Source organism: Equus caballus, chromosome 14 (assembly GCF_041296265.1).
Source record: "Equus caballus isolate H_3958 breed thoroughbred chromosome 14, TB-T2T, whole genome shotgun sequence".
In the NCBI taxonomy this organism is placed as follows: Eukaryota; Metazoa; Chordata; class Mammalia; order Perissodactyla; family Equidae; genus Equus; species Equus caballus.
The window spans coordinates 54,090,532-54,106,414 of NC_091697.1; the positions used below are offsets into that span (position 1 = coordinate 54,090,532).

The window sequence follows — 15,883 nt, forward strand, 5'->3', positions numbered from 1 at the left end:
CGCCTGCCCGGAAAACATAAAGGAAAAGAGAAGGGTTGGCAGCTGTTTCGGCAGCAGAGCAGAAGAATGCTGAAGCTGCACTGGGATTGGCCTGTACTCCCAAGTTTGTTTGGGCAAGAAGCACGTGAGAGCTTTGTGTGGTCCAGGTGTGGACCATACAGAGCTGCCATTGGCCTAAACAGCACCATCGGAAAAAATGTCTGATGGTGCTGAAAAAAGCTCTTCTTTGGGGCCGGCCCGGTGGTGCAGCGGTTAAGTGTGCACGTTCTGCTTCTGCGGCCCAGGGTTTGCTGGTTCAGATCCGGGGTGTGGACATGGCACCGCTTGGCAAGCCATGCTGTGGTAGGCGTCCCACATATAAAGTAAAGGAAGATGGACACAGATGTTAGCTCAGGGCCAGTCTTCCTCAGCAAAAAGAGGAAGATTGGCAGTGGATGTTAGCTCAGGGCTAATCTTCCTCAAAAAAAAAAAAAAAAAAAAAAAAAAGAGCTCTCCTTTGTCCAGACACTTTAGTTCCATCTATTGGAAAATTGTCACACTAACTTAGTTTGGACAAAACACTTTACTGCCACCTGCTGGAAAACTGTCAAAATAAATAAACAAATCTACAAGGAGGATGATGTGAATGTCACTCCTAGGGTATGGACTGCACAACCTTGCACAACAATATGGGGTGGCACCAGGACCACTTGCAAATGGGCCAGAGTGAGAGCTATCTTAGATACTATCTGACAGGGCCCTTACAGAGACCAACAGGTTTCCACAGACCAGGAGTTGGAGGTCAGCCACCAGATTCCTAGATGCTAAAAGAGAGAGTAAAGAACTGCCAGGATAGAGTGCTTTTGCTCAGATCAAGGGAACTATGGGTGGGAAACCACCAGAGACTGGGGATGGTGGTGGTTTCTGAAGTAAGCATAAAAGCATCCATCAGAAAAAAAGGTAGCTTTAAACATCTACCAGGCCCAGTGCGTTAAACCAACACATGGAAGTAAAAGTTAAGAACCTTCCTGCTCCCCTTGCTTTTCCCCTTTCTCCTTCCCTTTGCCTCTGGTTGGTAAGCTGAGAGAGAACGAGAAAGACCAGGTATGATGTCTTTCCAGGGCAAGCAGTGGGCCAGCTGTCCCCAGCTGGAGGAGAAGGGAAAGTTTCACTCTTTGTGACTCAATGACCACAGGACTTTCAATTCCCATGGGGGACCAGAGAACTCACGGAACCTGCCTGAATCAGGTATATGACAGATCTACTCCCACTTCACGGAACTAAAGGGATGACAAAAGATAGAAATAAAAGTTTTTTGTTGTTTAAAATTACATCCCTGAATTCTGCATATTGAACATACTGGTTACATATTGTAAAGTAGGATCTGGAAAAGATATCATCCAATGACATATTGTCAAGTTTTACAGGAGAAAATGGTTGTTAAATCAATTCATTTGTTTTTTGAGAGTCCATACTTTCGGAGTAGGGCACATAAATGCAAGGGAGTCTCTGTCCTCAGGAAGCTTAGTCCTGGGTTTCATACTGAGAGTAATGTACCTGTTACAGCCAGTTATGTCAACAAGAGCCTGTGTTGCATAGGCAAAGCAGGTTCAGGAGGGTTTTTTAACGATTTACTCTCAAGACTTTAACTAGCTTACGATTATGCTGTAGAAGCAATCATGTTGCCCCTGTTCTTCAAGCATGGAATCACAGGTAAAGCTTCCATTTAAGATGTTTAAAGAGAGATGCAAGGCTGACTGCATAGGCTGCATCTTGATTGGCCTTCTATGGACCCAGTCTGTCTGGTCCTCAGTTTGGCAGATTCAGAAAGTTAATTTCACTTTACTCAAACTTAATCAGGCTCTGAGAAATTAATTTGGATAAAACAACTTTATAACCCAATGAACAGAAGCTGATTTACAAACCGTGATGTGTATTTATTAATTGAGAAGGACTGTATAGCTACTACAACTAGTACCAGTCATGTGCCTTGGACAACGACTTCTTACTGGGTGCATTGAGACCCCTCGAGTGATGGGAAAGCTACTTGATGAGTATGGAATCAGAACAGGGGTCTTCGCATATTCTTAAAGGATATCTAGAATTTAAGGTTGCTAGGATATAAACTCAATAAAGGCAGAGATCTTACTTGCTGATGTAGAACAGAGTAAGCATTCAATAAGTATTTGTTGAGTGAGTGACTGGATCTGAATTGAGTGTTTTAACTGTCCTGATAATGTCCTAGTCATTAGAATCAGTAGCCTCTCTCCTGGATAAGAGTGGGAGCCCACCATACATTCTTATTCAGATTCTGCTGGTTCTAGACTCTTTATGGACCCCACCCTTCTTTTATGACATCATCAACAGGGCATGTGACACTTACGTTACAGATGATTTATTTCACTCTCTGATGAAATTTGGGAGTCACCCTGGCCTCTTTAACACATTTACAGATCATCTTATAGGGTGACTTTTTCTTTTTTTTTTTTTTTAAATCTTGTCCCAAGTTCTATGAGGGTTTTTGTTTTATATTTTCCGGGTTACTGGCTTCCAGCACAGGTAGGTAGGGGACAACCGAACTGTGGTGGTTTATATCTTTACAGACACCCAGAGTTCTTTGTACAGGTCTGGATCTACCCGCCGTCAAGGTGTCCAAAGGCAGAACAGCGCGTTTCACTCCACGGTAGATCTCAAAGCCCTTACAAGACTAAAGCAGAGATTGGCTGATCATTCATACCTCTGAGAGCGCGCGGGGGCGGCTATCCAAGTACAGCCTCCCTCGGAACTCCCCGATCTGCCTCTGAGACTCGGGTTTAGCATCGGACGCTCCCTGTGAGCACGTAGCCTATCGACTTTCATATTCCCAGACGCCTTCGGCACGGAGGCACCTGTGTTCTCTCTGGAGCCTAGGTCATGTCCTTAGCTGAAGACGAAGGGTGCGGGGCGGGCAGGGCCCCCGATCTGACGCCCATCGCTGGGAATGGGGACGTGAGTCACCGCTTCGGTCTGCGGGGCGGTTTTCTGTTAAGGGCTCCGTGCTCCTCATCCGGATAAGGGCACCCGGGTTTTTCTGGCCTTCTGCAGGGGAGCACGGCCCCCTCAGAGTCCAGGAGCGACCTCGGTCTTCCGGCTTGCTTTTTATCCCTCCTACGTCCCCTCCCCAGTTTCCTCTATCTTCTGTCCAACCTCCCCAGACTGAGGACCCTCAGACATCTCCCTCAGGCCCGGCCCGGCTTCCGGCACCCCAATTCAGAGGCCCAAATTTGGCGTGGGAGAAGCACGGCAGCGCAAAAAACCCACAAGCTGCAGGCCAGAGGCTATGGGGTCTGGGGCCCCTTGCCCCGCGCCCGCGCGCCCCGCCTCCTCCCGCGGGCCCGCCCCTCCTCGCCCCGCCCCCTCCCACGCACGTCACGTCCGGCCCGGCCCCCGCCCGCTCTCCGCCCTCCGCCCTCCGCTCTCCTCCCGCTCGCCGTTAGGGAGGTTCTGCGTCTCAGCCGTTGCCACCGTCGCCGCTCCCGCCCCCTCTTCCGCGTCTCCGCCGCAGCCACCGCCGGGGGCATCCGGGGGTCGCTTACCGGGCTGGCCCCGCGCTACAGCCGTCGCTTCAGCCTTCCTCCAGCGGCCGCCGCAGGAAGAAGCTCGCTGGCCGCGGAGCCTCTCGGGGCCTCAGTTCTCGCCCTCTTGCCGCCGCCGCGGGTCCTGGAGAAGCGGCCGCGGCCAGGGAACGGGGCGTCGCGGTTCCAACGGTAGGTGAACGGGCGGGTACCCATATCTGCGCATGCGCGTGTCCCCTGTCGCCGCGGCCGTCCCCCCTCTGCCGCCCCCCAGCGCCGTGTCCCACCCGCGCCGGACTCAAGGGCGTTGCACGTCGGGGTGCGGGGGATCCGGGCAGTGCCCGGCGGGTGAGGCATTCCGTAGAAAGGGCCCCCTTTTTGGTGGAGCAAGAGGAGATGAAGCTATGCCCCTGGCTCCTGGGGGGTGTGGCAGTCTTCGATTTTTCAGCCCCTGCAGTGCGCTTGAGCGAGTGTGCCTTCTCACCTAGCTCCCCCGAAGTAGAAGGCACAGCAACCCACGCTTGTTTGCTAGCCTCCTCTGCACACTGGACCTGCGCCACCTCCCTGCCCACTTCCTTCATACTGGGCAGTGAAGTTGATGCAGAAAAAAAAGTGTGGTTTATTCCGGGCTCAGCTGCGCCCCTTTTTAAGATCACGTGAGATGAGTGGTTGCTGACTTCCTTAAATCTCTCAGAGAATATAGCCAAAATTGGGCTGTTGGTGCACTGGGGACTTGTGTAGAATGCATTGTGCATAGGCCAGGCTAGAGGAGTTACAGCATTAAGTTTCAAATGGGGCGACTGGTTTCCGAGATAAGGTTATAGGAAATTGAATCGGTTGCCACACCTGCCCAGTAGGAAATTGGTAAACTTTTGTTTGTAATAAATTAAAAATCAAACTGACTTTTAGGAAGGCAGTTGCAGAATTACACTCGATTCCCCAATATGCTGTCTAATCAGTGAAAAAAGTACCTAAAGTTGGGCATTTACCTTACTTTCAAGTTTCTGATAGTGTAAAAATGGCAACAGGAACCACAGAAAATGCAGGCTATGAACATTAAATAACTGTGATGTGCTAACTTTTCAAGGCAGACGTAAAAGGATGATTTTGAATTATTGACTTTCTGGGTTAATGTGAGAATGTGTTCAGCTTTCCTTTTTGTAACCTTGCAATACTTGTTGGCCAGGGTTTCTCACAGATACTGTGCACTTGGTAAGTCCTTGTTGAATGGAGTTGAATAAACTGGTCGTTATTTGTATAGCCATCAGAGCCCCTTCTTACTTTCTTAATCTGTGCTGCTTTTAAAATTGGGGCAGTATTTACTCAGCTCATTCCATTTGCAATAACATGGATGGACCTTGAGGGAATTATGTTAAGTGAAATTAGCCAGTTAGAGAAGGACAATCTCTGTATGACTCCACTCATATGAGGAATTTAAAAATGTAGACGGAGAGAACAGATTGGTGGCTACCAGGGGAGAGGTGGGGTGGGGGGTGGGCACAGGGGGTGGAGTGGTGCACCTGCAACACGACTGACAATCAATAACGTACAACTGAAATTTTACAAGTTTGTAATCTATCATTAACTCAATAAAAAAAAATTGGGGCAGTATTTTTTCCAATTTAATTGTGTCACCAATTAGGGATCTGTGACACAGCTTAAATCCTTGGGAAGATGCAGAAAGACACATCACAGTGTCATAAAATTCTTCATTGGGTGTAGTAAATGTTTACTTTCTATTAGAATGCCATTGTTTTAGGACAGAGAAAATGGCTGAAAAAAATACGTTGTGACTTGTCAGTTTTTCCCTATCAATAAAATAACTACATTTATCATTTATTAATAACTTCAGTCTGTGCATGGCTCTCTCTTTCTTGTACACTAACTTTAATACTATTGGAGAATATAATAGTATAAATTGCTGTAGCTATACTTTGAAAAAAAATCGTGGTAAATATACCAACCAAATTTTCCGTTTTAGCCATTTTTAAGTGTACAATTCAGTGGCATTAAGTATATTAATAATGTTAGGCAACCATTACCACTATCTATTTCCAGAACTTTTTCATCATCCCAAACATAATAATTCCGCATTCCCTCTTCCTTCCCAGCTCCTGGTAACCTCTGTTCTACTTTCTGTCTCTGTAATTTGCCTATTCTAGCTACTTCACATAGGTAGAATCATACAGCATTTGTCCTTTTGTGTCTAGCTTATTTCATTTAGTGTGTTTTCAGGGTTCATCCATGATGTAGCGTGTATCAGAATTTCCTTCCTTTTTTAAGGCTGAATAATACATTCCATTTTGTGTGTATATACGGCATTTTCTTTATCCGTTCATCTGTTGATGGATATTTGGATTGTTTTCATCTTTTGACTTTTGTGAATAATGCTGCTGTGAACATTGATGTACAAGTATCTGTTTGAGTTCCTGCTTTCAGTTCTGTTGGTTATATACATAGTGGTGGAATTGCAGGATCATATTGTAATTCTATGTTTAACTTTTTGAGGAACATCCAAACTGTTTTCCAGGGCAGCTGCACCATTTTACATTTCCATTAGCAATGCACAGGAATTCCAGTTTCTCCACATCCTCTCCAACAGTTGTTACTTTCCCTTTTTGTTTGTTGGTTGGTTGATTTGTTTGATAATAGCCATCCTCTTGGGCGTGAACTGGTGTTTCATTGTGGTTTTGATTTGCTTGTCCCTAAGAGATAGTGATGTTGAATATCTTTTCATTTGTATATCATCTTTGGAGAAATGTGTATTCAAGCCCTTTGCTCTTTTTTGAATTAGTTTTTGTTTCTTTGTTGTTGGAGTTACTTTTTTAAAAAGATTATTTAAAAGTAACTTTTTTTGGTGAGGAAGATTGTCCCTGAGCTACCATCTGTGCCAATCTTCCTCTGTTTTGCATGTGGGATGCCATCACAGCATGGCCTCATGAGCGGTGCATAGGTCTGGGCTGGGGATCGGAACCTGCGAACCCCAGGCAGCCACGCAGAGCCGGTGAGCCTAACCACTATGCTGCTGGGCTGTGCCAAAAGTAACTTTTCTTTTTAAAGGTTTTATTTTTCCTTTTTCTCCCAACCCCCCCGGTACATAGCTGTGTATTTTTAGTTGTGGGTCCTTCTAGATGTGGCATGTGGAATGCCGCCTCAGCATGACTTGATCAGTGGTGCCATGTCCATGCCCAGGATTCGAACTGGCAAAACCCTGGGCCGTTGAAGCAGAGTGCGCAAGCTTAACCACTCGGCCATGGGGCCAGCCCCCCAAAAGTAACTTTTTAAAGTTATTTTGTATTTGAGTTAAATCTTTTACCTGAAAACCTTAGGTTATTAAAATGGATAAAATATTGAAACTTTAAAAACAGAACATTTCTTTTTTACAGATGGATAAACAGCAAAGAGACTGATTTTATATCTGAAAAAGTTCTCCAATTATTAAGTCACACTGTATTTAGATCTCAATTAGATATATATCAGTACCAAGAACTTCTTTCCATCACTTCGGTATTACAAAGGTGTACCCATTAAATGAAGACCCTGTCCTCACCAATGAGTAAGATTACTGCTCCTGCACTTTTCTTTGTTTATAAAGTGTTTTGTTAACATGGCTAGGAGCAGAGGAGGGATTTACTTGGAGAAAAAGGAAGTGTAGTATGTACACATAAACTTGACCTGAGTCAGCGTTCCCTAGGTGAGGCAGTAGGCTGATAAATAAGTAGGTTCACTTTGGGGCCTCATAGAAGAACAGATTTTGATTGGAAATGGAATTAATGAAGAATATTTGGAATGGAATGTAATAAAGGCAGTTTTAGTGCACCAACCGCGTAATCAGGAGGAACATTAGATATTAGTAATAATGAGATTACAGCAGTAACTCATTATCTGATTGATTAATTCATTCACCAGATACTTATTTATCTCCTTCTAAATGCCAGAGATACATTGAGGAGCAAAACCCAAGCAGTCACTTGGTGATGGTTGCACAACTGTAAATTTACTAGATATCATTGAATTGTACACTTGAAATGAGTGAATTTTATGGTATGTAAATTGTACTTTAATAAAGCTATTTTTTTTTTTTAAAGCAACCCACCAGTGGACTTCAAGGAGCCTATACTCTTTGGGGAGAAACAGAAATTAAACAAACACAGAAAGGAATATATAATAAAACTTGTGATGAATGTTTTGGAGCCAAGGAATGATACACCTTGAGTGAAATTAACAGGGGACATCATTAGATTGAGTGGGTTGGAGAAAGCCCCTCCAAGAATGGGACTTGAGTGAGAGCTGAAGATGAGTAGGAGGAAGTGGGAGAGAGTATTTTAGGTAGATGAACCAGCATGTACAAAAGTCTTAGGTTGTTGGGGCCAGCCTGGTGGTGCAGTGGTTAAGTGCGCACGTTCTGCTTTGGCGGCCCGGGGTTCGCTAGTTTGGATCCCGGGTGCGGACATGGCACTGCTTCTCAAGCCATGCTGTGGTAGGCATCCCACATTTAAAGTAGAGGAGGATGGGCATGGATGTTAGCTCAGGGCCAGTCTTCCTCAGCAAAAAGAGGAGGATTGGCAGCAGATGTTAGCTCAGGGCTAATCTTCCTCAAAAAAAAAAAGATGTTAGGTTGAGGAAAATGCAGTGGGTTGACAAGATGATTTAATGAAATTTACTGGATTTCTACTAGAGAAGGAAGTACCCCAAATCTTTTCTGTCAGGTTATTACCTAGCTGTAGTATATATGTACTTTTTCTTGTGTATATGATGTATAATAATTCTTATCTTTCTGGTTTTAAACAGTTTTCGGAGAGATGTCTGACATGTTTCTATTATTGTCCTTTTCAGGAATAGAAAAATAGAAAAGTTGAGTTGTTTACTTATTAAAATATTTATTTTTGCTTTTGTATATCAAGCTACTCTTCCATACAATTGAAAAGAAAAAGTGAAAATAAAGCTGAAAACCACTCGTTGATTGACATTGTAGGTGCTTAATATTTTTGGGAGGAGGCCATGGGAAGGTGCTTTGTGGTCATAATTGGAACAAACACCTGTCACAGTGGATTAAAAATTTGGAAAGGCAAAGGATCAGATAAGATGAGAGAATTTTTATAGGAAAAGCAGACCATATTATGGTTATTGTAGAATCACTTTTGAAAATAATAATTTCAAAAGATATATTTTTTCTAAGTAGTATTTTAATGTTTGAATAATGATTTTTGACTAACAAGTACAAAATATTTGTGTTTTATGAATTGCCTTGTGTGTGGCTTCATACATTTCAGCGAAATTTTAAACAAAATTTTCAGTGATGACTGTAGTCGTTGTTGCCTGAAAGAGCATCCACCTAAAAAGACAGCTGACGGAGTTCTAGTCACTAGTCTCTTCAGCTGTCTTTGAGATTTGTTTTTGTTCCTCTTCTGAGAAAGGGAATGGTAATCTGCCCTGCTTATCTCACAGGGCTGGTTGTGAGGATTCAGTTCAATAGTGAACTGGAAAGTACACCAGAAATGATAGCATCAGTTCACATATTGGGGATCTGCCGTTGTTTAGTGTTCACAAACGGGGAAACAAAGACAAAGTCATATTTTTTGCTCTTGAAGTTCACAGTCTAGTGGGGAAGACAAATACAAAAATAAGTATAATCAGTGCTTTTTTGTTCATGTGCCAGCTTCCTTTTTTTTTCCCCCAGAGCAGTTTTTACACAAGTGAGTGCAAAAGAGAAATATTCTGATCTCAAGGGACCCATTTGGCTAGAACAAGTTGTGGAATTACCCTCAATACCCCTTACCTGAAAAAATGAAGTGTGTTGTAGTTTTGGATTAATGAGCAGTAAGAAATGATAATCTAGTCTTTTTAAGACCTTACTTAAGGTTGTAGGCCCTAGGTGTGGTAGGCCCTGGGTGTGTGTTTTCAGTGGAGAAGAAATGAAAGGTTACTGGAATAGGGGAGTCTTGAAGAGTCAGTATTTGTCAAAATTGAGATTGTGTGCGCACATGTAACTGACTAGAATATGTTTTTTTGTGTGTGTGTGTGAGGAACACTGGCCCTGAACTAACATCTGTGCCAATCTTCCTCTGTTTTTTATGTGGGATGCTGCCACAGCATGGCTTGAACTGTGCTAGGTCTGTGCTGGGATCTGAACCTGCAAACCCAGGGGCACTGAAATGGTGTGTGTGAACTTAACCACTGTGCCACAGGGCAGGTCCCTAATATGTCTTCTCTATTATGCATGTATGCTTTCTCAGATATTTTGTGTCACCTTCTAAATTGTAATGCTTTTTTTCTTTGGTTTAAAATGAGTCAATCATTGTGTTGATACTTAGTGGAAAGAGCTAATTTAGCAGATAATTGCTTTCACTTAACAGAAAATCACGCTAAATTAGTGGACCATGACATTAGTGGACCAGTGACATATGGGCGAAGGGAACCTGTTGGGAGCCATCTTGCTCTAGCACATTACAGACTTACCCTTTAATCAGGGAACAGGCATTTAAAGTATCACCTTTGCTCCTACTTTCATAAGGAGGATTAAACATCCCTCTACTACTCTTTCCTGTATTTCGTGCACTGGTGTGTGAACCATGTATAGCTCTAAGAGGTCATCCTCGGGGGAAGTTTCTTCATCTAATCTTGGAGACTAACTCCAGAAACCTCATGGTCTCCGTGGCTCTTTGAATCACAGTTGTGGCTGGTTTCCAAGTGAATCCAAGAGTAAGTCTTTTGCCCTTCTAATAGTGCTCATTTTAATGTTCTCGTTTCTTAAGACCTAAATTGCTTTCAGTAGAAATATTTGTGATTCCATCTAGTGGCACATTCTGGCATCACCATTTACAAATTTTGAATTTGAGTTGACTTGAGGCTCACAACTGCGGAATTTTGTACAGGGTTTGAGATCAGTGAGGAGAATAGATGAGAGGACTTAGTCACAGGGGATTTTATCTCCCTCTGGCTTATTACTTTTGCTTTGATTTGAATAGCTGGAAATCATGGTTGGTGGTTATAAAGTAATTGAATGTGGCCATGAAACCTGTTTGAGAGTTTCTCAAAATTAGCCAGGCTATTTACCAATAGATTATCTCTAGGGGCAACCAATTTTTGCCTGAGTACTTTGTGTAAGAGAGGAATAATGAGCTGTCTGAAGGTTCAGTGTTTTACATTGAGTGGGTTGCAGTCTGAGAAATATATGTGCTATATCTAGTACCGCAATTTGGCAAGTGTAGTCCTACAAAATATGCTTGATTCCATTGTAGTTTTGTGTAATCATCATGCAGGAGGATTGTTTCCTCAAGTAGTATGTTAAAGTGCACACACATAAACAGATCCTCGGGCATCGCGATAATAATTGTTGCAGGAAATACTTTATACTCTTTTTTGCTTTTATTTTGTTTTTAAGGCAAAGAAGTTCCTAATCTTTTGAGTATTAGCGCTCTCTTTAATTTAAAAACTTTATAGTCCTAAGTTTTGTTTTAGTTATACTTTGATAAATTGCTTAAGGGCAAAGTCAGTATGAATTTAATGATAGATTTAAATGACTTGTTGTTTTCCTGATCAAAGTAGCATCTATGAACACTTGATAGATAAGTTTGATAGATAAGTTATGTGCTGTTGAGATATTTGTTCAGCCTTTGTGTTTGTTTGGTACTGTTAAGGATCTCAGATAAATTAATGCCTTGTCAGTTTCTCAGGCCAGGAAGGAATCAGTGATGTAGCATATTGGCAACTTTTGTAGTATCATCCTGTTGAGTTAGAATCGAAGAGGTGCCTTTTCCTTTGCTTTGGTGAATTGTTTAACGCTCACTAATGAAAAGCTGAATGTATGGAGCAAGGGTAAATTTATTTTCCTTAAACTTTGGCTCATTGACTTAGAGTTAGTTACAGCAATTGTCTACAAACTTAATCTCTGTTCCCAAAATTTACCATCTTTATTGAGACCCAGCTCCCTCTTAGTTTTTCCCTGTTTGTATACTGTTGCTAGGACTTTTTTTTTGGCTTTAGCAGTTACTGAAGTAGCTCTTTTGAAGTTTCCTATGTGAATTGTATCCTATTTTGTCAAAAACATTTGGGGCAAAGTGACTTTTCTTGTCCCTTTCTATTCAGTTTGAAGGTAAAACTTTTTCACATGAAAATGATAATTTATCTTGACAGATGCTGCTCTGGTTGCCTTATTCGTAAAATGATAAAACTTTGTTAGTATATTGCTGATCTAATCTTACTACTATTATAGTGTTTTTTTGAATTATTTGCTTTGAAAAGACTTTAAACAAGTGTCTAAAATTTATCATGTCTTCAGTGCAACTTTATTCAGTTTTTCTTAGTTATGCTATATAGAAAATTTAGTAATTTCTGAATGCTAAATAGCAAAGAAGGGCAAAACAGAATTGATTCTTGAAATATGATTAAAATAAACCTTTTATTTTCTTTTTGTGAGTGAAAAGTATATTTTAAAAATGTCGTATTCTGTAATAAAAGTAGTTTGGCATTAAATAGTTAATCTATTAATAATGCTATGCCTTTATTCATGTGATTTCTTTTTTAAATTTTTTTCAGATTTATTGAAGTATAATTTATATACAGTAACATTCACTAATTTAAAATGTCCAGTTCAGTGAGTTTTGACAAGTGTATTAAGCGTGTAACCATCACTGCCACAATCATGACAGAACATTTCCATCTCCTCAAAAAGTTCTCAGTGCTTTTTAGTTTTCTCATCAGTGAAATGAATATAATGAAAGTATCTATCTCCATAGGATTGTTGTAAGGATTAAATGAGTTAATACAGTTAAAGCCCTTAAAATAGTTCCTGGCATATTGTAGGAACTCAGTTTATGTTCTCTGCTGTTATTATCCATAGTGTTGATGTTGGTGTTCCACCCTTTTTTAAAAGCCCCTCACGACTAATTTTTTTTTTTTTTAAAGATTGGCACCTGGGCTAACAACTGTTGCCGATCTTTTTTTTTTTTCTGCTTTATCTCCCCAACCCCCCCCCGTACACAGTTGTATATCTTAGTTGCATGTCCTTCTAGTTGTGGCATGTGGGACGCTGTCTCAACATGGCCTGACGAGCGGTGCCATGTCCGCACCCAGGATCTGAACCCTGGGCCGCCGCAGCGGAGCGTGCGAACTTAACCACTCGGCCATGGAGCCGGCTCCCCCTCACTACTAATTTTATTAGATACTTAAAACTTAAAGATTCTTAAACACATCTACTAAAAAAGATGTGTTGGTTGCTATCATGTATATGTTTATGTAAATAGAACTGAGTGGAGTGCACAAGTACCTTGAGCGTTATCAGAACTCAAGTTGATAGCTGATGTATGAAGGTACACTTTCCTGAATGTACCCATCACCTAGCTTTATTGATAATTGGTATTTAATTGTATTATTTTTATTACTCTCGTCTCATGGTGAAGTTGTTTTGTTGTTAGTACTGTCCAGTCGATTCTGACTCCTAGCAACCCTGTGTACGGCAGAGCTGTTCCCTGCCTGGTCTTTTTGCACCATACTCTGCTGCCTTTTATAGGGTTTTCATGGCGAATTTTTTTTTTTTTAAAGATTTAATTTTTTTCCTTTTTCTGCCCAAAGCTGCCTGGTACATAGTTGTATATTCTTCATTGTGGATCCTTCTAGTTGTGGCATGTGGGACGCCGCCTCAGCTTGGTTTGATGAGCAGTGCCATGTCCGCACCCAGGATTCGAACCAACGAAACACTGGGCCACCTGCTGCGGAGCATGCGAACTTAACCACTCGGCGACGGGGCCAGCCCCTCATGGTGAATTTTTTCCAGAAGTGGGTGGCCACGTCCTTCTTCCTAGTCTTAGTCTAGAAGCTCTGCTGAAACCTGTTTACCATGGGTGACCCTGCTGGTATTTGAAAAATCAGTGGCATAGCTTTCAGCATCACAGCAACATGTAGCCGCCACAGTATGACAACTGACAGACAGGTGGTGTGGTTCCCTGCCTGGGAAGTGAACCTGGGCCAGGGTGGTGACGGTGCTGAACCTACTAGGGTTGGCTTCATGGTAAAGTATGTGATGTAAAATTGAAAATGATTTCTTATTGGTTGTTAGTACCACCAGGCTACGCAGCTGTCACTTGTATTTAAAATGATTTTGCTGTTTTTGTTTATAATAAAATTATACTTTTGGAAATCCTTGTCTGTTTTGAAAGTCTACATGTATTCTCTTGTCTCAAGTCTTTTATTTAGTAACTGCTTTCTTTGCATTTTATTGATCCTGTCTGCTAAGACATTTCATCAGATCTCTTTGGGACATTTTTCTGTGGTATCTGCTATTTCCTTTGAGAGTTGGATGTTGTAGTTTAGATGTTGCTTTAGTTTTCTAGGGCTTTCATAACAAATTACTACAAATAGGGCGACTCTAAAACAATGGAAGTTTTTCTCTTACAGATCAAGAGGCCGGAAGTCTAAAATCAAGGTGTCGGTAGGGCCACACTGTCACTGCCAGTTTAGGGGAGAATCCTTCCTTGCCTTTTCCAGCTTCTGGTGGCTTTTGGCATTTCTTGTCTTGTGATAGTCTAACTCCAGTTTCTGTGTTCGTCTTCACGTGGGCTTCTTCCCCTCGGTGTGTCTCTGTGTGTCCTGTCCTCTTATAAGGACACCAGTCATTGGATTTAGGACTTACCCTAAATCTAGGATGATTTTTATTTTGAGATCTTTAATTACATATGCAGAGATCCTGTTTCCAAATAAGGTCGCATTCTGAGGTTCCAGGTGGACATGAATTTTTGGGGGACATTATTCAACTCACTATAGATATGAAGGGAATATTTACATCATTTAAGCTCTAAAAAGGGGCAGGAAACAGGACTAAATAATGTAAAAAACTACTTTGCAGTTTGCAGAATGTTATTTTGGGCCACTCTAGTCTCAATGCCCTCAGCAGTGTGTTCTAGATAGAGGTCTCAAGTGAATCGTTGGCCAGTAGAGCTTGTAGCATAGGCCTGCAGTTATTAAGTACTGTTTAGCAAGCTAGGAATAAATAACCTCCTAAAATGTATGTCAGACTCTGTGGTCAGTTTCAGTGATAAAATGTGAGATTCTGTGGTACTTTAAATTGTGAGAATTTACAGAGAGCGATAGTATAGTATAGTGATTAAGAGCAAAGAGTTTAGGAGTCACACCCTCTGGGTTCAAATTCTGCCTCTAACCCTTATTAGTTGGGTGGACTGTGGGGAAGTTGATGAACTTCTATACAATATCTCATTAAAGTAAGGGTTAAAATAATAATACCTTATCAATACATGTAAAATATTACGTGTGTATATCTATACATAGAGCTATATGTATATACTAGAACATAGAATACATGTAAATACATAGAACTGCCTGGCACATAGTAACTGCTCATTTAATGTTAGCTGCTGCTGTTTTCTTCATCATCATCAATGCTCTTCTTCAGGAGAAAGACTCACCACCTGAAAGATTTATGCCTTGGGTTTTCATAGTAGTAAGGATGAATTTGTACTGATGTACTGTGTTTAATAAACACAACTTGCTAACAAAATATTTGGAATTTCCTACCCAGCTTCGCCTTAGGAAAGATAGGCTTTTTAGATTTTCTAGTTAGAGGTTGGAAGTAGAGAACACAGGATGAGTTCCTGGCTCCTGATGAGTTACTGGTTCCTGGATTCACTAACAGGACACACTAAACACTGAGCACCCTTTTAGTGATATGTAGAACTTGCGTCTGACAGATTCTTTGTTTATTGTACATCAAGCAAATCTCCCTTTCCTTTATGTCATGAGGGTATCAATGTGACTTTTAATGTAAGTTCATTAAACATCTTATCCCTGAAGTCAAGCTCTCTAAAGGATCTTATATAACTTTGAAGTTGTTTTTGAGATGCATAGACTACATGTTTTAGCAGGCATTTGAGGGTGTTTAGGAAGTAATCATCTATTAAAGATTTGTGTTGGAGGGGCTGGCCTGGTGGTGCATCAGTTAAGTTCGCACGTTCCGCTTCGGTGGCCCAGGGTTCGCTGGTTCGGATCCCGGCTGCGGACATGGCACCACTTGGTGAGCCACACTGTGGTAGGCGTCCCACATATAAAGTAGAGGAAGATGGGCACGGATGTTAGCTCAGGGCCGGTCTTCCTCAGCAAAAAGAGGAGGATTGGCAGCAGTTAGCTCAGGGCTAACAAAACAAAAACAAAAGATTTGTTGTGGAAATATGGTTTTCTCTACCGACGGTTTTTAATGTTTCTCCTGGAGGTATATGTTACTAATAAGACTTTTTTGAAAACGACATTGAATGATAATGCTCTTCTGCTTACCTGAACCCTCTTGAGCAGAGTGCTGCAGTGTAGTTTACTGAAGTTACTGAAAGGTTTTTTAATAGATT

General features: G+C 41.7%; 1 protein-coding gene across 50 annotated transcripts in view; it reads left to right on the forward strand.

Moving 5' to 3' along the window:
• FAM13B (family with sequence similarity 13 member B) overlaps nt 1-15,883 on the forward strand; it is a 115,438-nt gene that overhangs the window by 15,560 nt on the left and 83,995 nt on the right. For 24 of the 50 annotated variants that reach the window (XM_023617634.2, XM_023617639.2, XM_023617642.2 and 21 more), the window contains exon 1: nt 3,586-3,725. The exons of 19 other annotated variants lie outside the window; for them this stretch is intronic. The gene's annotated coding sequence lies outside the window, so the exon portion shown is untranslated. 7 more of the 50 variants (XM_070234224.1, XM_070234230.1, XM_070234225.1 and 4 more) reach the window with 4 other exon arrangements.